Consider the following 18,538-nt stretch of genomic DNA (forward strand, 5'->3'; position numbering starts at 1 on the left):
TCAACCCCCACCTTTGTTTTTCTTAGCATTGGCTTATTTTGCTTAGCATAATAGTCTCCAGATCCATCCATTTACTGGCAAAAGTAATAAAGTTATTCTTTTATAACCAAGTAATATTCCAATATGTATACATACTACATTTTCTTTATCTGTTTATCTATTGAAGGGCACCTAGGTTGGTTCCATAGTTTAGCTATTGTGAATTGAGCTGCTATAAGCTTTTTGTGCCTAGTCCTGCTCTTTGAAATAAGTCCTGTTTTCTGCAGTTCCTTTGTCCCTAATGCTAACCCCCTTATCTAATGTGACTCAGTTTCCCAGACATCTGTATATTTCTGAACCTAGCTGATAAGTGTTAAGAGTATTTTTTCTTGAATCAGATTGCTCTGAACATCACCATGTTGGCCAGCCGACTTTGAGTAAATAACTTTTATAAAGATCTACCACATAGGGCATTTGGGAAGCCAGCATGAGAGAATGTAAAATGTAAATTCTTGGCAGAGGCTGAATGCTGAATAAATGTTGTCTGATTCATTATTTGTTATCTACATGTATTGTGTTTACAGACTGATTATCCCTTGAAATAACTTTGAGTCCTAGGGTTTCCAATCCCACAGTTTAGAAAGACCAGAATTTAACTTAATTTAATCAAAATGGATTAAGCTTTTAAGGTAATTTAAATTTCTCTTTTCACAGGGAGTTGGAATAATGGTCTTCCCAGTCAAGTTTTCCCTGAAGGGCCCTTTGTTACTACTCACATTGGATAAACATTGTTCAGTGTCATGGTAGTGGCATGGAAGAAAGCAGCATGATGAGTTCCTTACTTTGATTGTAGCTATGTTCAAGCAGTCTGTGGGCTGTGTGTGGACTATGTTGTGCATTGTAGCCTACTGAGGGGATAAGTCTGGCACTGGGATCTCCCTTGAGCACTTCCCACAGGGATTGACTGCCTGATGCAGGTGAACTTCCCACTCAAGCTCTGCCTAAGATCCCACATAGCACCTGAAATGGGTGTGACCTGCCAAGATATCAATCAACCTGACTGCAAGACATCACAAAGAAAGACTCCGCCCTTGAAATCTTACCCCTGCCTTTGATGTACCCCCTTAAATAAGCCACCAGAGGCATTTTGTCTTTGTCTAGTTCAAGAACCCATGTGGACTAGATCTATGAGGGGCTTTGCTTTTGTAAATATATTTCTGAGTGTTTGTGTTTTATTATTTGTTAATTATTTGAGATACTAAGGTTTAGGGTGGCTATTTAGGGTGGCTTGGATTCTTCTGGGCAGAAGAACCCGACAATGAGATGCTGGCCGTCTTCACCCTGAAAGTGTTCACCTGGTTAGAACTTTCCAGTAGGGAGTAAAGTGGGACCTGAAGCCGTAAGACTTGAAGTTTTATCAAATCCCTTCTCTCCACTCCTTAAGAGCTTTTGGTGATTGGTGGTGAAGTAAGGAACTTACCTTGTAATTACATGCCAGGGACCAAGAATTATAGGTTGTCTAACATGTGCAGGTGTAGCCTCTTGGATGTTAGGGAGCTTTAGCTTGATATGTGAAAAGCATGCAGTCATGCTACCTAGAGTTTAGACCAGTGGTTCTTAAACTTCTACATGCATCAGAAACACGTGGAGGACTTGTTAAGACACATATTGCTGGTCCCAATTTTTGAGTTTCTGATTCATTAGCTCTGTGAGGGGTTTGAAATGTTACATTTCTAACAAGTTCCCAGGGTATAGTACTGCTGGATTAGAAACCTAAAACTGTTCCTTTAACTTTTGTTAAGAGGTATTTTAATATTTAGATTGCATTTTCTCTTCATTGGGAATTTGCCACTCCAGAATCATCATATAAACTAAGATAAAAAATGGATATAGTTAACTTTAAGACAAAACTACATTCAAAGCTATTGATGGGGACTAGTTACATTGAATTTGCTATCAAATCATAGTATGTGGCAATGACATTTATAACACTGCTTTTTGTTTTTTAATGGAAACATTAAATAGAAGTATATTTGAAGCTGGGTGTGATGACACATGCCTGTAATCCCAGCAGCTCCAGAGGCTAGGAGGTCTATAGGATTTCGAGTTCAAAGCCAGCCTCAACAAAAGTGAGGCACTAAGCTACTCAGTGAGATCTTGTCTCTCAATAAAATACAAAATAGGACTGGGGATGTGGCTCAGTGCCTGAGTGCCCTTGAATTCAATCCCCAGGACCAAAAAAAAAAAAAAAAAAAAAAAAAAAAAAGAAGTATATTTGAGTAAAGTACTAAGATTAAAAGATTTAACATCTGAAAAAAATTCAATAAATATGATTTTTGTTTTTGTGGGGCACATTTTTATGGAAATGAAAATAATCTTGTTCTAATTTTAGAGGCCTAAAATACTGCTTAAATTCATATTCTTTGCAAAACATAGATGAATGAGACTCAAATATACTTACTCCAAAGGGGTCAATGTGTTCCAGAGTTTTATAAAGTGACATGTGTGAATTGTTTAATATGGACCACATATTGTGCTAGATTCTTTGTTTCCACATATTAGGTCTTTTAATATCCCCACAACTTTATGAGGTAGATCCTCATTTTATTTTTTATTGGTTCTTTTTAGTTGCATATGACAGTAGAATCCATTTTGACATAATTAGAAAAGCATGGAATATATCTTGTCCCAATTCGGTCCCCAGTACCTCTTCTTCCCCTTGTGTCCCTCAACCCCTGCTTCCTTCCTGCTACTCTACTGATATTTATGCCATTTACCCATAGTTATTTTGTTTTAATTAATTTTTTTTGTGGATATACATGATGGTGAGATTCACTGTGGTCTATTCATATATGTACATAGGAAAGTTATGTCAGATTCATTCCACCATTTTCCCCTTTCCCATTCCCCTTCCTTCCCCTTTATCTGCTTCACTGATCTCCTATTCTTTTTTTATCCCTTCCCTTTATTGTGGATTAGATTACACATATCAGATAAAATATTTGACCTTTTTTTTTGGGGGGGGGATTGACTTATTTCCCTTAGCAGGATATTCTCCATATCCATCCATTTCCTGGCATATGTTGTAACCTGCCTAATGACACAATGAAAAATAATGTATAACTGATGCCAAATGACTGAATGTAACCTATTGATATAAATAAAGCTGGAAGCTTGGCCATTCTGCCATTCAGCCATTCTTCCTGAGCATCTTGTCTCTGTGTCTCTTTTTATTTCCCTTACACCATTTAATAAAAAGTCTATATTTTCTCAAATGCATGTTTTTGGAGACTTTGTCTAGTATGAAATAACAATATTTATGTGAATTTGTCTCTGTGTCTTTTATTCTGTATCATTGGTCTACATGTCTGTTTTGGTACCAATACCATGCTGTTTTTGATACTGTGGCTCTGTAGTATAGTTTAAGGTCTGGTATTGGGATGTCTCCTGCCTCACTTTTCTCCCTAAGGATTGCTTTGGCTATTCTGGGCCTCTTATTTTCCCATATGAATTTCCTGACTGCTTTTTTTTTATTTCTATGAAGAATGTTGTTAAAACTTTGATGGGAATTGTATTGAATCTGTATGTTGCTTGTGGTAGTATGGCCATTTTGACAATGTTAATTCTGCCTATAGAAGAAAATGGGAGATCTTTCAATCTTCTAAGATGTTCTTCAATTTCTTTCTTTAGTGTTCTATAGTTTTCATTGTAGAGGTCCTTCACCTGTTTTGTTAGATTGAGATCACGTATTTTTTTAAGGCAGATTTATCATTGGAGTATAGAGACATAATTGATTTATGGGTGTTGATTTTGTATCCTCCTACTTTTTTGAATTCATTTATGAGTTCTAAGAGTGTTATGGTGATTTTGGGGGGGTCTTCTAAATATAAGGTCATGTCATTGGCAAACAGAGATAGTTTGAGCTCTTCTTTTTCTATTCATATTCTTTAATTTCCTCTCTTGCAGAAAATTGTTCTGGCTAGAGTTTCAAGAACTATGTTAAATAGGAGTGGTGAAAGTGGGCAAACCTGTCTTGTTCTTGTTTTTACAGGAAATGCTTTCAGTTTTTCTCCATTTAGAATAATGTTGACCTTGAGTTTGTCATATATAGCATTTACAATGTTGAGGTATGCTCCTACTGTCCTTAGTTTTTCTACTGTTTTAAACATGAATGGATGCTATTCTTTGTCAAATGCTTTTTCTGTATTTATTTTTGATAACCATGTGATTCTTATCTTTAAGTCTATTTATGTGGTGAATTACATTTATTGATTTCTGTATATTCAACCAACTTGCATCCCTGGGATGAAACCAACTTGACCATTGTATGCTGTTTTTTAATGTGTTTATATGCAGTTTGCCAGTATTTTGTTAAGAATTGTTGCATCTATGTTCATCAAGGATATTAATTTGAAATTTTCTTTCCTTGATGTCTCTTTGTCTAGTTTTGATAACTGGGTGATACTGTTTCAAAGAATGCATTTGGAAGAGTTTCCTCCTTTTCTAATTAATAAAATGATTTAAGGAGAATTGGTATTAGTTCTTTCTTAAAAATCTGGTAGAACTCAGCTGAGAATTCATCCAGTCCTGGGGTTTTTTTTTTTTGGTAGGCTTTTGATAGCTTCTTCAATTTCATTATTTGAAATTGACCTGTTAAAGTTTTCTATATCCTGGCTCAATTTGGGTAGGTCATATGTCTCTAGGAATTTGTCCATGTCTACATAATTTTATAGCTTATTAGAGTATAAATTTTCAAAATAGTTCCTGATAATCCTCTAGATTTCAGTAGTGTCTGTGGTGATACTCTTTTTCATTTTAGATTTTAATAAGTTGCGTTTCCCTCCTTTTTCTTTTGGTTAAGTTCTTCAAGGGTTTATCAATTTTATTTTAAAAAACCCAACTTTTTGTTTCATTGATGTCTTGAATTTTTTAAAATCTGAATTTTATTAATTTTGGCTCTGATTTTACACCTTTCTTCTACTGATTTTTGTGATATTTTGTTTTTCTTTTTCTATGGTATTAAGATGTAATGCTAGATTATTTATTTGGTAACTTTCTATTCTTTTAATGTATGAGCTCAATGCTATGAACTTTCCTCTTAGTACCACCTTCATAGAATCCCAGAGATTTTGATATGTTTTATCACCATTATCATTTAACAGCAGAGGGAGGAAGCATTAGAATAGTCAACCAAGAGAGAATCAAATTCAACACTAGAAAGCCAAAATGATAGGAAATAAAAATCATCTCTCAATAATAACATTGAGTGTAAATGGTCTAAACTCTTCAATCCAAAGACATGCATTAACAGATGGGTTAAAATACAAGACCCAATAATATACTATTTATAAGAGTCTCACCTAATAGGCAAAGATATTCACATACTGAAGGTGAAAGGATGGGAAAAAACATACCATTCACATGGATTACTCCTCTCAGATAAAGTGGATCAAACCAAAATTAATCAGAAGAGACAAGGTCATTTCATACTGTTTAAAGGAATCATAAAACAACAAGTAGTAACAATTGTAAATATTTGTGCCTCCTCAAATGGAGCATTTATTAACATTGAACAAACTCCTCCCCAGTATTAAGAATCAAACTGACCACAGTACAATAACACTGGATGACTTTAACACTCTCACAACTGAAAAAAATAAAAACAACAACAAAAAACTAAATAAAGATGATACAGAGGGCTGGGATTGTAGCTCAGTGGTAGAGTGCTTGCCTTGCATACGTGAGGCACTGGGTTCAATCTGTGGCACCACATAAAAATAAATAAAAATAAAATAAAGATATTGTATCCATCTACAACTAAAAATATCTTAAAAAGTACAGACTAAAAAATTCAATAATTTGGACTTAAGAGGCACTTATAGAATATTTCATTTATCAATGACTGAATACACTTTCTTCTCAGCAGCACATGGACTATTTTCTAAAATAGAGCATATTTTAGGCTACAAAGCAAATCTAGCAAATAAAAAATAGAGATAATACCTTGCATTCTATCAAATCATAATGGAATTAAATTAGAAATCAATGACAAGATTCAAGTGTGTAACTTTATCCTAGTCTCTAGTCTTTATCAAGAGATTGAGTGTTTCACTTATATGCTCATATTTTGTCTGTGTTCTATTGATGACTCTGTTTCCTCTTAAAGTATTTCTTACTGAAGACATTTGAGGCAGTATCAACCAGAAGATTTTTTTTTAACAAAGAAAAATTCTTATCTCTGAAACCACACTATTCCTGAGCTTAAGTTTAAAAGTATACCTTCTCTTTTATATAGAATTCTTTGAATCCTGGAGAGAAAGAATAGAATTCTTGCGCCTATCCAATTGACTTTCTGGCACTGCCCTTGAAGAGCTGCATGAATTTGGTCAAGTCACCCACCCTATTAACATTTCAGATTATTCATTTGCCTTTTGTTCTGTGTATGTTTAGCCTTCATATTTTGATACCTCTGTAGCATGATCTTCTCATTTAGCACAATATTTAAAAATCAAAGGGACAAATGCTTTCAATTATCAGACTTATTTTAAAAAGCTAAGAAACTATTAAGAATGAGAATTGCATTTCTTATGCATGCCTCTTATGTTTGAGCCTAATTTATCATGTTTGTTTCATGTTATATGAAGGTAGATTTTGTAAGACATATTCCATTTTTGGCTTTTACTTTTTATTCTTATCAAACATTCTATGAACACTACTCTTGAAATGATTGATTTGACCCACATTGACAAGTGCTTATTTTCTTTCCTGAAGCAAAAAACTGTTAACACTTCAATACATTTCAAGCCATAAGTTCCCATTACTTTAAATATTCTCTGCAGTTCAGATTGACAGAGTTCTCACTTTATCAAGTGCTTGGTAAAAAGCATTTTCATTGGTATCACTAGAAAATTATAACATAGGAAGTGAAAACATACATACAAATTTTATTTCCAGAATATCACAGAACAGAAAATTATATTATATATTCTTTCAGTAATCAATTTATTCATGAATTCAATGATTTTAAAAGACTGTATGTGAGACACTGATGCTGCTAGCCTCAGACTATCTTTAATACATTTTAATATCTAATATTTTTACCTTGGCTTTCTTGGCAGCTATACAAACATTTTATCATTATAAAAATGAAAAAATTGTTAAAATAACGTAATAAGATGTTCTATAGACAGTTCTATATATGTGTACGAAAGCAAAAATATTTTTTACCTTATTTTACCTGGAGAGGGGCTTGGAGTGTTCCATCTTGGTCCATATTTATTGAGCATTTGTGGAAAGTGCTGTAACAAATTATGAATGCTCTTTTATTTAATTCAACAGTTCTCAGAATACCCTTTCATTTAATTCAACAGTTCTCAGAACCAATCATTATTATCTTAGTTTTGCAGTTGTGGAAACAGGCATGGGAGAGCTAAGTTGCTTGTGCAGCTTAGCAGCTCAGCTAAGATTCAATTCCAGTCTGTTAACCCCAAGTCCATGTCATTGCTTCAGCATTTTAAAGGTGCTTAACTAAAGATGCTTCTATACTTTTGACTTTATAGTCCCTGAAACTTTAGTACCTCTGTGTTTTATAGTAGATGTGATATGGAAGAATGGATGTTGATAATGATGATGAAAATATTAATAGGGTTATAGTAGTCAATATTATTATGAATGACAGAAATAATTATAATGATAGATTGAGCTAATATTTTTATAATAGCTAATATTAATGTTAATGTGAGTTATATGTTAATAAAATAGCTAATATCAATGGCTTTTACCATATGCTAAGGAATGTTCTATGCATTCAACAGCATTCGTAAGTACAGCTTATAAGCAAAATGTAAGAGAAGCCAGATAGAGCAGGCATCCAGAGAAATTAGATAGCATATTTTTTCTTTACTGGAGAGGCATCCAGAGAAATTTACTTGTTAAAGAGCACTGATGCTATTAAACATCCATATGCTTGTGAATTTTAAGGGGGAAAATATATTTTTTAGTTTTCATTTTTGTATTTAAATCTATAGGTTTAGTTTGATATTAACAAAATGCCACCCCAAATGGCAGTTCAAAAATTTTGTTATCATACTTGATTCCTTTTTGGCAATATGATATAAAGAAAATAATGAAGGAAGATAAAGTACATTCATAATGAAATTGATTCACTTTAATATTGCATTTATTCTCACGGCCCTCAAAGAGTAAAACACTGGGCTACATTTTTGCTTTAGTTTCTTTCACCATCTTAGCAATCAGTCCCTCAGATAATTTCTTGGTGCCTTAGCTATTATAAGTTGTCATCTTTGTATTCTAGTGTTGCAAAAATTGTCATATTTGTGGTCTCTTGCCTATTGGTGCCGATTCTTGGTTTGGAACATAGTTCTTTGCTTTGAATGCATTCAACCCGAATAATCTTTTTTTCTTGATATAATCTATTGTCATGCTTTAAAATATGTTCTCTGTACTAGAATCATTTGGTGGGTTAAAACCAAAACCAAAACCAAAATTAAACAGTATGGTCTCAATTTCTAAAGATTCTGATTTTAGTTGATGTGATAATTTCAAAAAGACTCCCAAGTTCAAATTTTCAATTAGGGTTGAAAGCTACTGATTTCCCATTTGTCTTTCTTTTCCTCCTCCCTCCTCCCCTCCCTCCTCCCCTTTCTTCCTTCCTTCCCAGCATTTATAGCTTTTTATTATGTTTCTATCTCTGAATTTCAATATCTTCACCCCTTTGATGTCATCATGAACAAGATGACATCAAGTTTAGGAAGCTCAGGCCAATTATGCAAAACACAGAATTAAGGGAATTATTCAGATTTTTTTTAGTAAGTAATTTCATTAATTCTAGGAAACCAGGGGAACCTTACGTAGTTTTAGGCCTAATCTGGTGCTATTTAGTAATTAAAGTTGATTTGACATCAATTTGTATAGGTTCTTCTATTTTAGAAAACCCGGCTGATAACTGATCTATTACATACATGTATTCCTTTGTGTGTTTCTGTCTTAGCAGGAAGTGTTATATATTACTGAAGTTGAACTTTGTCCAGTTATTAAATGGCCTTATTGCTAGTTGTGGAAGAATTATTTTAGTATGTTCCTTTGTAACTTTGTTTGCCATTTTACAGTTCTATTATATAATGAAGGGGGACATGGTCATTGTTCATAATTGTTCCTGTATGTTTATTAAAATATTTATTTATCAGTATAAAGGAAAATATTTAAAGATTTGGGAAGTGAATAGGTAGGATAATTGCTATTATTTTTTCATTTCTTCTTTTTTTCCCCTGAAATGGTGAGTATAATGTAACTTTTCTTTATTAGACTTTCTTTTGCATATTTTTATTTTATATGGAAAACCTACTATTCCCCCATCTTGCCTAGCACACCTAATTATTATTAAAGAAGTTATGCAATCATCAAGTGATTAACCAGTTAAGAAATTATCAATTAGGTATTGTAGAACAGATTGAGTACATTGATTTTCCTAGATTTTGTATTAATAATTAATATTCTATCAGAAATTATTGATTTGAAAGTTATTTGTGGAAGAGCTTTTTCCTTATAGAATAAAAGGCCCAGAGTCTTCCAAATCCTCCTAGTCTCCTTTTTCAGGCAACTGATGATCTGAACCGTTAGTTAGTTTTTCAATTTTTTATTTTGACATTCTTTTGTCATAAAAGTAATACACAGACATTCTAATAAGATATAAAGAAAAAAGTGAAAATCACTCATGATACCATCATGGCTGATTCTTTTTTAATGGATGTCCTAGAAGTGGGAGAAAGTTCCTGATCTGACAGCTTATTTTAGGGTTTATTGTTTTGAAAATCACAGTCTTCCTTTTGTATATCATCTCTATTCCAATTGTGATTATTTTTCTTTAATGAGAACAGTAACTTAATTTCCTTAAAATACCTTGAATACTCTGAAAGAAGAATTTGAACATAGCATTCATATATCTTTTGTGTGAATTGAAGCAGAACTATTTAATCTTTGCTCATAATGTGGTGTTCCATCTTCTGGACAAATTTTACCATCTCTTGGATCTTTCTAACTTCTGTAAAACTCATTTAAATTTGTGCAATTAGGACTGGACACAAACCCTGTGAATGTAGAAAGTTGACTCAGCAGTATTCTGATAATTTTTTGTGACTCTGCCATATTCCTCACTCCTTAGATCTTTCAAACTTCATCTCCATTTAGCAGCTTTTTTTTTTTTTTTTGGCAGATGTCCTCATCTGGTCTACTTTGTGCATCTTTGTAATGATATTTTGGAAACTCTAAAGGCCAGGGATTAACATTTTTATAATTTGTGTTTGTAGGACCTCTGCCCTACATCCCTTAGCTCTCGGAAATTCAGTTGGTTTTGTACTGGTTTGTTCTAAATACCTCTGGGTCTTTTTTCTGTTTCATTTGTTTTTGTCTGACTGACATGCAAGCTGATTTTAGGGTCAATGGAGAAAAGGGGCAAGTTTTTAGTTTCTTTAATATTTCTTATTTTCCTTCCCCAATTCCCCAAGACCTCTTAAGGGTTATGTTTATGGTTCTTGGTTATTAAAGGTGAAAGAATCTGATGAAGATAAGATTTTTGTAAAAGGCCAATAATTCACTCTTCATTTTACATTTTTTCCCTATAACATATAAGATAAAAAAATGCTCCAAATATCTTATAACCATATTAACCACTCTGTACTGCTAAAGTTGAGATTTTGTTTTGTTTCTGTTACTGGGAATTGAACCCGGGGGCACTTTAACATTGAGCTATATCCAAAACCCTTTTTATTTTATATTTGAGACAAAGCCTCGTTAAGTTGCTGAGGTTAACCTCAAATTTGTGATCCTCCTGTCTCAGTCTCCTGATTTGCTGGACTTGCACACATGTGCCACTGCATCTGGCTAAAGTTGAGAGTCTTTATGAATTATTTATATTCTGTTATATTTATCATTTTAAAACTTGTGTTTTGGTTCAATTTTAAATATGCCTATTCTTTTTTAAAAATCCCAGTCTTGCCTTAGCAAGAACTATTCCTTTCAATAGTTCCAAAGCCCTTATTGTGGAGTCCCTTTAAGATTGCTCTATTATTTGTAGATCCCTGGGAATGATTTCTCCCATTTGGTGCACCACTCATGGTACTTGCTTTTCCATATTTGCCAGCAATCTAATCTTTTGCAGCAGTTATCCTCTACATTCCTTAGGTAATGAAGGTGTCCTTCTCATGAGGTTTTATGGTTGCCAGTTACAGTGTCCTACAGAGCCTATCTTGGACCATTTCCATTGGTTTCTCCTCCTGAGGTTTCTGAGAGCAAGTTGTATGAGAACCCAGGCTACATATACATCAGCAGTCAAGTAGGCCAGGCGCTCTGATTACTTACAAAAGATTCTGATTTGGCCCAGGCATGGGGAACATAGTCCATATCTGTGCCATGTTTTTGCATTGATTGAGAGTGTTCTCCCACCAGACCTTGCCTTCCCATTTTCCTAGTTAGTGCCTGCTTTTGCCTGTGTGCTACATCTGACATCTTTACTTCTGCCTCTTAGATACATTTATTCCAGTTATCTATGTGAAGTTTGAACTTCAACTTCTAAGCATTGTTATTGGCTTTCTTTGTCTATGGCATTTGAAGATTTCCCTTTCGTGCTTCCTGCTCAGGTATGTATTTTTTTCCTAATATTTTACCTAGAATTATTATGTATTTGGAAAGAGAGGCAGGATTTTTGTTTCAATTTATGCCACCATCTGAACTTGAAATCTTAAGTAGATAAAAATTAATCGCAGGCCTTTGGTAGACATTGCTTCATTCCACTATCCATTGTTTTCTTGTATCTTGCTAATTTGGCTCGCAGTGATTATGCTGAATTAAATTCTCATTTCTTTGGCCTCCCTCGAAGCTAGAGATTGTGACATAATTCTAGCCAGTAAGACTAATAGTAATAAGGGGGTAGATACATTTGGTATTCTTATTTTCACTTTTTCAATCTTAGCACTGACTTAATAGCAGAACTATGGCAACCATTTCATGATGGTGAGGAGAAAATCATGAAGGCAAAGTCCAGTGTGCTAAGGATGGTGGAATGGGAAGCTAAAAAGGATCTTAGTAACTGATGATGTTTTTGAGAAATAAAATAAAAGGAAACATTCTTGCCTATGGAGATAAACTATTATTTATATAAACCATGGCCAGTAGGCTTTTTTGGTTGTTGTCATTTGTGGATGAACATTTTCCCAATTGATATACATCTCTGATAGTTGGGATGTTGGTATTAGGTAGAAGAAGTGGGAAGACTCTCCTATTGACAGTTTTCCAAATTGTATTAGGTTACTTGAAATAGTAATTGACTAGTGACATGTATTTCAGTACAAATTCAGTCCAGTACTGTATTATGATTTTAGATTAAAATGCTGCATATGTTTATAATTGACACATTTAATTAAAATTATGCTATAAACTTGATGACTTAAAAGTTTGGTGTCAGGAAAAACTTCTGTATGAAATTCTGCTTACTTGAGTTGCTTTAAAGAATAGAACTGTACTTTGTTTCTTATTTATTATAAATTTAACTTCAGAATTTGCATTACTCATGCATCTGGCTAATATACAGTGCTACTTAGCATTTTACATTTCAACAAACTGTATGTAAAATATAATAAATTTGATTAGAATAGAAAGTTTAAGAAATTAATAGGGAAGGAATTATAAATAACATGCTCAATGGTCCTATTTTAAAAATACTAATATAGATGTAATAATGGAATATAGATATTTAATTTTTATGTGAGGAATGTGGATTTGAGGTACAACTTCCAAAAAGTGTTCTTTGTTTTTTCCTTCATGTATATTTTTCTTTAGAATTGTGCAGTGACACGATATTACATAAGATGGCAGTAGGAGATTACAAATGTTCCCTCTTGGTATGATACATTCCAAAGAATCAGCCCAAGAAATATAATAAGTACAATTATATCATAGCTATTTAAGATTGCTAAATTTCTTGATATTATTTTCACTGGCAAAAAACCCTCCTTTTTAATGGAAAGAAGAAAGCAGCTGATTTTGAATTCACATAATTGATAAAAGGAATCATATAAAATTTTCCATTTCAATTCACTTTTCTTTACCTAACTGTGTAAAAACTAGACTTGGGTATATTTTCTGGAGTCATAACAATAGAGTAAACAAAGTTTCTTAGTGTATTTTATCATAAAAAGAGATAAGTAGATTATTGCTTAGTGTAAACTCCATAATAGGGTTTATTTCTGGAGGTTAACTATTTCATTGTTTTTTTTTTTTCCTACAGATTATTGGATTGAACATATATTTTTTCTTTTTACAGTATGTAATTATTTTATTTTATATTGCAGATTTTTGGTGTTAGAGTTGGCATAGGACCTTGCACACTGTAATTATTTTAAATTTTATAAAACTAATTTCCGGTAGATCAGGTTTTTAGGAGGTAGTCATACATATATACATATATAGTCATACATATATACATATTTATCATACACATAAATATATAAATATACACATAAATATATACACACATACACATAAATATATACATGTCTGTATATATTTATGTGTATGATTGATAGTAAGTTTTATGTCCTTTGCTATTTCCAAAACAGTGAATATATTGCTTTCTACCTCTCAATATTAGAAGCCCAGAAATTAACGTAAGCCATAAATAATGACTGTATATTGATAATGAACAAACCAAAAGAAACTTCTAATATTAAATTTGTACTCATTTTTTTTTTTGGAAATGACTTCTTACATTCTTTATCATCAGTGCATAAATGCCAGGGGACTGTCTAAATGTGGACAGCTCTGTATATCTGTCAACTAAATCAGAAAAGAAAACATCAAATTTATCTATATTGAATCTATGTTGAGTCTTGATATTGATTTGTTGTTATCCTCAAAGAACTGAAGTCCATAAACCAATGAATAAATTACCACAGGAGAAATATCTCATAGATGACAAATGTGATCTTGTTCAACTGTTACTCTTCTTATGTAAAAGAAACCACATTTGAATTATTCTGTTATCAACTTCCCAGAATACTAAAGGGCATGACACTTTAAAAATTACCTAAACATTATGGATTTTGGATTTTTTCTTGTGTTTGCTTGTGATAAATTCTGTATACTTTAAGGTAAGGGGCATAGCATTTGTTTTACAACATCATACATAATTAAACTAACTCTAAAGTATTTATTCAATTTCAGTTAAACAAATAATGAAGCTATAGCATATAAAAACTTGCTACATCATTGAATTTGATACCTGCAAATTGATAGATCTTAACACATGTCAATCAGCAAGTGTTATAAGTCATAATTTAAAGAGGAAATTGTAGGGAAATTGTAGCTAATAACTATTTTAAATATGAATTATGAAATTTCATGTATATTGCTTTCTATTTAAAACTTAAAGTAAACAATATTATGTTATAATAATTTTCTTCTATTTCCACTCAATACCCTATTCAGTTATTATTTCAATTGTATATGTTAACAATTTTTGATATTTTATCTTCAGTCTGTTTAATTTTTCTTTAAACATTTTATAATGTTACAATTGAAATTATTTTTGTTCTAATAATATCATATCAACTCTACCAGATTTTGCTAAAAAGTTAGCAATGAAATATTCAATGGGAAATTTTTGCATTTTTACTTTTTAAAAGAAACTGCATTATTTTTACTTGTGGTCCTACTACCTTTATTGTTTTATATCCAGATCCTGTTTTTTTTTTGTTTTTTTTTTTAGAGCTTTATGGTTTTACTTACTAGTTGGGTTCATCCTAACAAACTCACACATGCATGGAAATCGATGCCGTATTGTTTTTTAAATTCAACCTGTCCACTAGTATCTATGTCATTTCTTATCCATGCAACCTCAGAGAGCAACACAATTCCTTTTATGCTCCTCAACGAGCTTCCACATTGAGTATCCCTCATTATTATCTAGAGTTTGTATTTGGCATCTTTTCATGGTGGAAGACATCATCTGCTTCCCTTTAATTTGGGGTCTTAATTGTTTTGACAAATGCCAAGGTGATACTCTGTCATGGTGACAGCTGTCTCAGCATCTTGGTCTAGCTAGTTACTTAATACTGTGCATGCTCTAGAGTTGTTTTTCAACTCTGGCCAGCAACTAGTGACCTTTTAGCAAAATGCACAGTTGATGGAATGAAGTGCCATACTGAGGCAGTGATGGCGTGGGGTTGATGCGTTGTACCTTCCTGTGAAGTTATACCATCCAATCACTGTGCAACTGAGATAATTCTTAAAGGATGACATAAAAACCCCTCTCCAACTTGGAATGCTTCCTACCTAGGGCTATAGAGGCATGATTGTCATACAGTTGAGGCTTAGGTAAGGTGATTGACCCCTCACCTCAGCCCCAGTGCCCTTCCTTGTCTATAAAATGGATAAAAAGTCTATAAAAAGAAAAAAGTAGATGTAATTGCAGTGGATCAGGAGGCTGAGGCAGGAGGTTTGTAAGTTCAAAGCTAGCCTCAGCAGATTAGTAAGGCCCTGAGCAATTCAGTGAGACCCTGTCTCAAAATAAAGTATAAAACAAAAGGGCTGGGGGTGTGGCTCAGAGCTTAAGTGCCTCTGGGTTTAAACCCTGGTACCAAAAAGAAAAATAAAGGAAAAAAATAGAGAAACTAAAGTACCTGATTGAAACTCAGAGAAAAACACAAAAATCAAAGGATGTTTTACATTAGTAGAGATTCATGCTTTCTCTTATTGAAGAAAAATTCTATGATAACATGTAGGGAGTAATTTCCAATTAATTGTAGTTTCAGAGGGAAAAAAGACAGAATACACATTAGTTTTTTTTTGTTGTTTGTTTGTTTTTTACAACAGATATCACCATGTAGAGAAGGAAATACTGGAATCAAACTATTTAGAGAAAAAGAGTCTACTGCCTCAAAGAGCTGTCGTCAATAACAAGATATGGTGTGTATGAGGAGAGATGTCTGATCATTGGAAGAAGTTCTACTGTCATTTAATATGACAATGAGGTGATGTTGTTATTGCTGGTGATAATAAATGGCTACAATTTTTTGAGCATTTGAAATCCGTTTTAATGACTCTAATTACTTACTTGAACCTGCAAATTATAAATTATTTTAATTTTACAGAAGAAAAAACTGAAATTAAGAAGGTTAAGTAATATGTCCAATCACACATGTGAGGTTCAGTGTAGGAGCTAAAGTCTGAATCCAAGACAACAGTTTCAAAGATTGTGATCTTCCTACTATACTAATAATCATAAGTTTTGTTCAGAGAATGTTGAGTGAAAACATTAAGTCATAAGTGAGTTAACATTTTTAATGCTTGTTGAAAATTTTACTTCTGTATTTTTTCTTTTTCTGAGGATAAATATTATGGCCAAATGAGTAGAAATGATCTTTCTAGAAATCTATATAACATCTTTGGGAGAAATTCAAAACATGCTCCTTAAAGTGTTTTTTTTTTTTTTTTAACATTGAAAAATTTGCTACTGAGAAAAATAGTTCCATCCAATGGCAACTAATCTAAATCTAGTTGCATGCTCTGGGATGATTTTCTAGTCCTTTTGTAGATCAGGGTAAGATAACCAAGCACAAAGTTAGTGATAGCTCCTTCCCACTAACTCCAGATAAAAAGCAATTACTTTCTGAATATTAAAAATAGTATAAATGGGCTCTAGTTCTGTATTGATTGATTGAAGCTACCAGAGATTGTACCCAGGAGTGTTTAACCACTGAGCCTATCCCCAGGCCTTTTTATTTTTTATTGTTATTTGAGACAGGGTCTCACTAAGTTGCTTAGGGCCTTGATGAGTTGCTGAGGCTGACTTTGAATAGTTTTCTCTGTTTTAAAAACTGGTCTGATACCAGGTCTGAGACTTTGACAAATGACTTCTCTAAGCCTTAGCTCCCTAGTCTAATTATAGTATAGGGACTGGATTAGTTAATGAAAGTAAAAGCACTCAGTGCAGTGCCAACCATTAAGTAAGTGAATCCTACCTATCATTATTATATTATTGAAAAATATAGCCCAAATGACTTGGTTTCAGAGAACACAAGCAAAGGCACATTCCACATGAACAAACTTAAGCAGTTGCTTTTCGGACATACCTTGAATTTCAAACAATTACAAAAACACCAAAAGAATAGAAATGTCTAGTTTAAAATGTGTCAGTATAGGTAACATAAAAGTACTTGGTCTTTCACACTTTCTTCTAGTAGATAATACAATTGCAAAATGGCAGTTCTTCAGTGAGAGATCAATCACACCAAATCAAATCAGATGTGTGGTAGACTTGGGCGTTATTAGTATTAAACAGTGAACGGTCAATGGTCAGTCAGTATTTTAATCCCACAGGTGCTCTAAGCCCTTCAACATCAAAGCCTAGTTATATTCCTGTTAGTTGTTGATACAGAATGTTCAGATTCATGGAACCCCATGAATTCCTTGTCAGTCAGAAAATGTTAAAGGAACAGCATGATCTTACTCAGTATGAATAAATCATTGCTATTGGACATTTTCAGCAAACTAATTATACTTTCATCTTTCCAGTCTAAAAAAGAACAATTTCTTATAAACTGTGAAAAATCTAAAAACCAGTTTGCTGAGGTCTGAAACTGACACTCAGTCTTTGCTATCAATCCTAAAACTATGTGAAATGATTAATGTGGCGTTTCAGCAGATTTTGCCTGGGAAGTAAATAACATGAGAATGTTCCATCAGAAAAGGGTAATAATATGTTGATGGTTTGGGGAAATGGCACGGTGGGTGTTAAATACCAAATCCCTAATACATATACCAAGGTCTGGAAAATGCCTCAGGCTTTAGTAGTTTGAGGAATTGCTGATACCTCTGCTTACTCAATCTGCCACTGAGGAAATCTTTTTCCTCATGAAAGGGGACCTACCTAAGCAGTAAACATTGGGAATCACCAGTTTTGAGATCACAGGAGTCCTTTCTGGTGACATCATTAGAACAAAGTTTTCTCTTTAACTTCCAGTTTTCTATACTGAAATCCCTACTTCACTGGGGTCACTAATTTGGGTTTCACTAAAGAAAAAAAAAACAGTGTGATCAACAGATTTTAATTAAATTCATATTTGGGTACTTGGCTGTGAAAAAGTAGAAGGAGTCATTTTCAATCACAGAAAGCAGCCTAAAGAATAATTTGGAGATCTGAATGAACATTCTGTGATTGGGCAATGGCAAGTATTCTGGTTGATAATATTGATAATATTGGGATGAGGTCATTGGAGTAAGCCAGTGTTTTAGTCACTTTTTTTTTTAATCACTGTGATCAAAAGACCTGACAAGAACAATTGTAGAGGAGGAAAAGTTTATTTGGGGGCTTGTGGTTTCAGAGGTCTCAGTCCATAGAATGCTGACTCTGTTGAGCCTGAGGTGAGGCAGAACATCATGGTGGGACGGTGTGGTGGCAGAAAGCAGATCAGGACATGGGATCAGAGAAGAGAGAGAGAGAGAGAGAGAGAGAGAGAGAGAGAGAGAGAGAGAGAGAGAGAGAATA

At 33.3% G+C, this 18,538-nt stretch overlaps 1 long non-coding RNA gene across 1 annotated transcript; it reads left to right on the forward strand.

Annotated features, from left to right (window-relative positions):
- Nucleotides 1–4,059: 4,059 nt before the first annotated feature.
- Nucleotides 4,060–16,072, forward strand: LOC125614073. The gene is made up of 3 exons (XR_007344711.1): nucleotides 4,060–4,106; nucleotides 11,522–11,633; nucleotides 15,865–16,072. It is a non-coding gene; the product is annotated as an uncharacterized LOC125614073 (long non-coding RNA).
- The last annotated feature ends 2,466 nt before the right edge of the window (nucleotides 16,073–18,538 follow it).

The sequence above is a fragment of the Marmota marmota genome, unplaced genomic scaffold (assembly GCF_001458135.2).
Source record: "Marmota marmota marmota unplaced genomic scaffold, marMar, whole genome shotgun sequence".
Taxonomy (NCBI): Eukaryota; Metazoa; Chordata; class Mammalia; order Rodentia; family Sciuridae; genus Marmota; species Marmota marmota.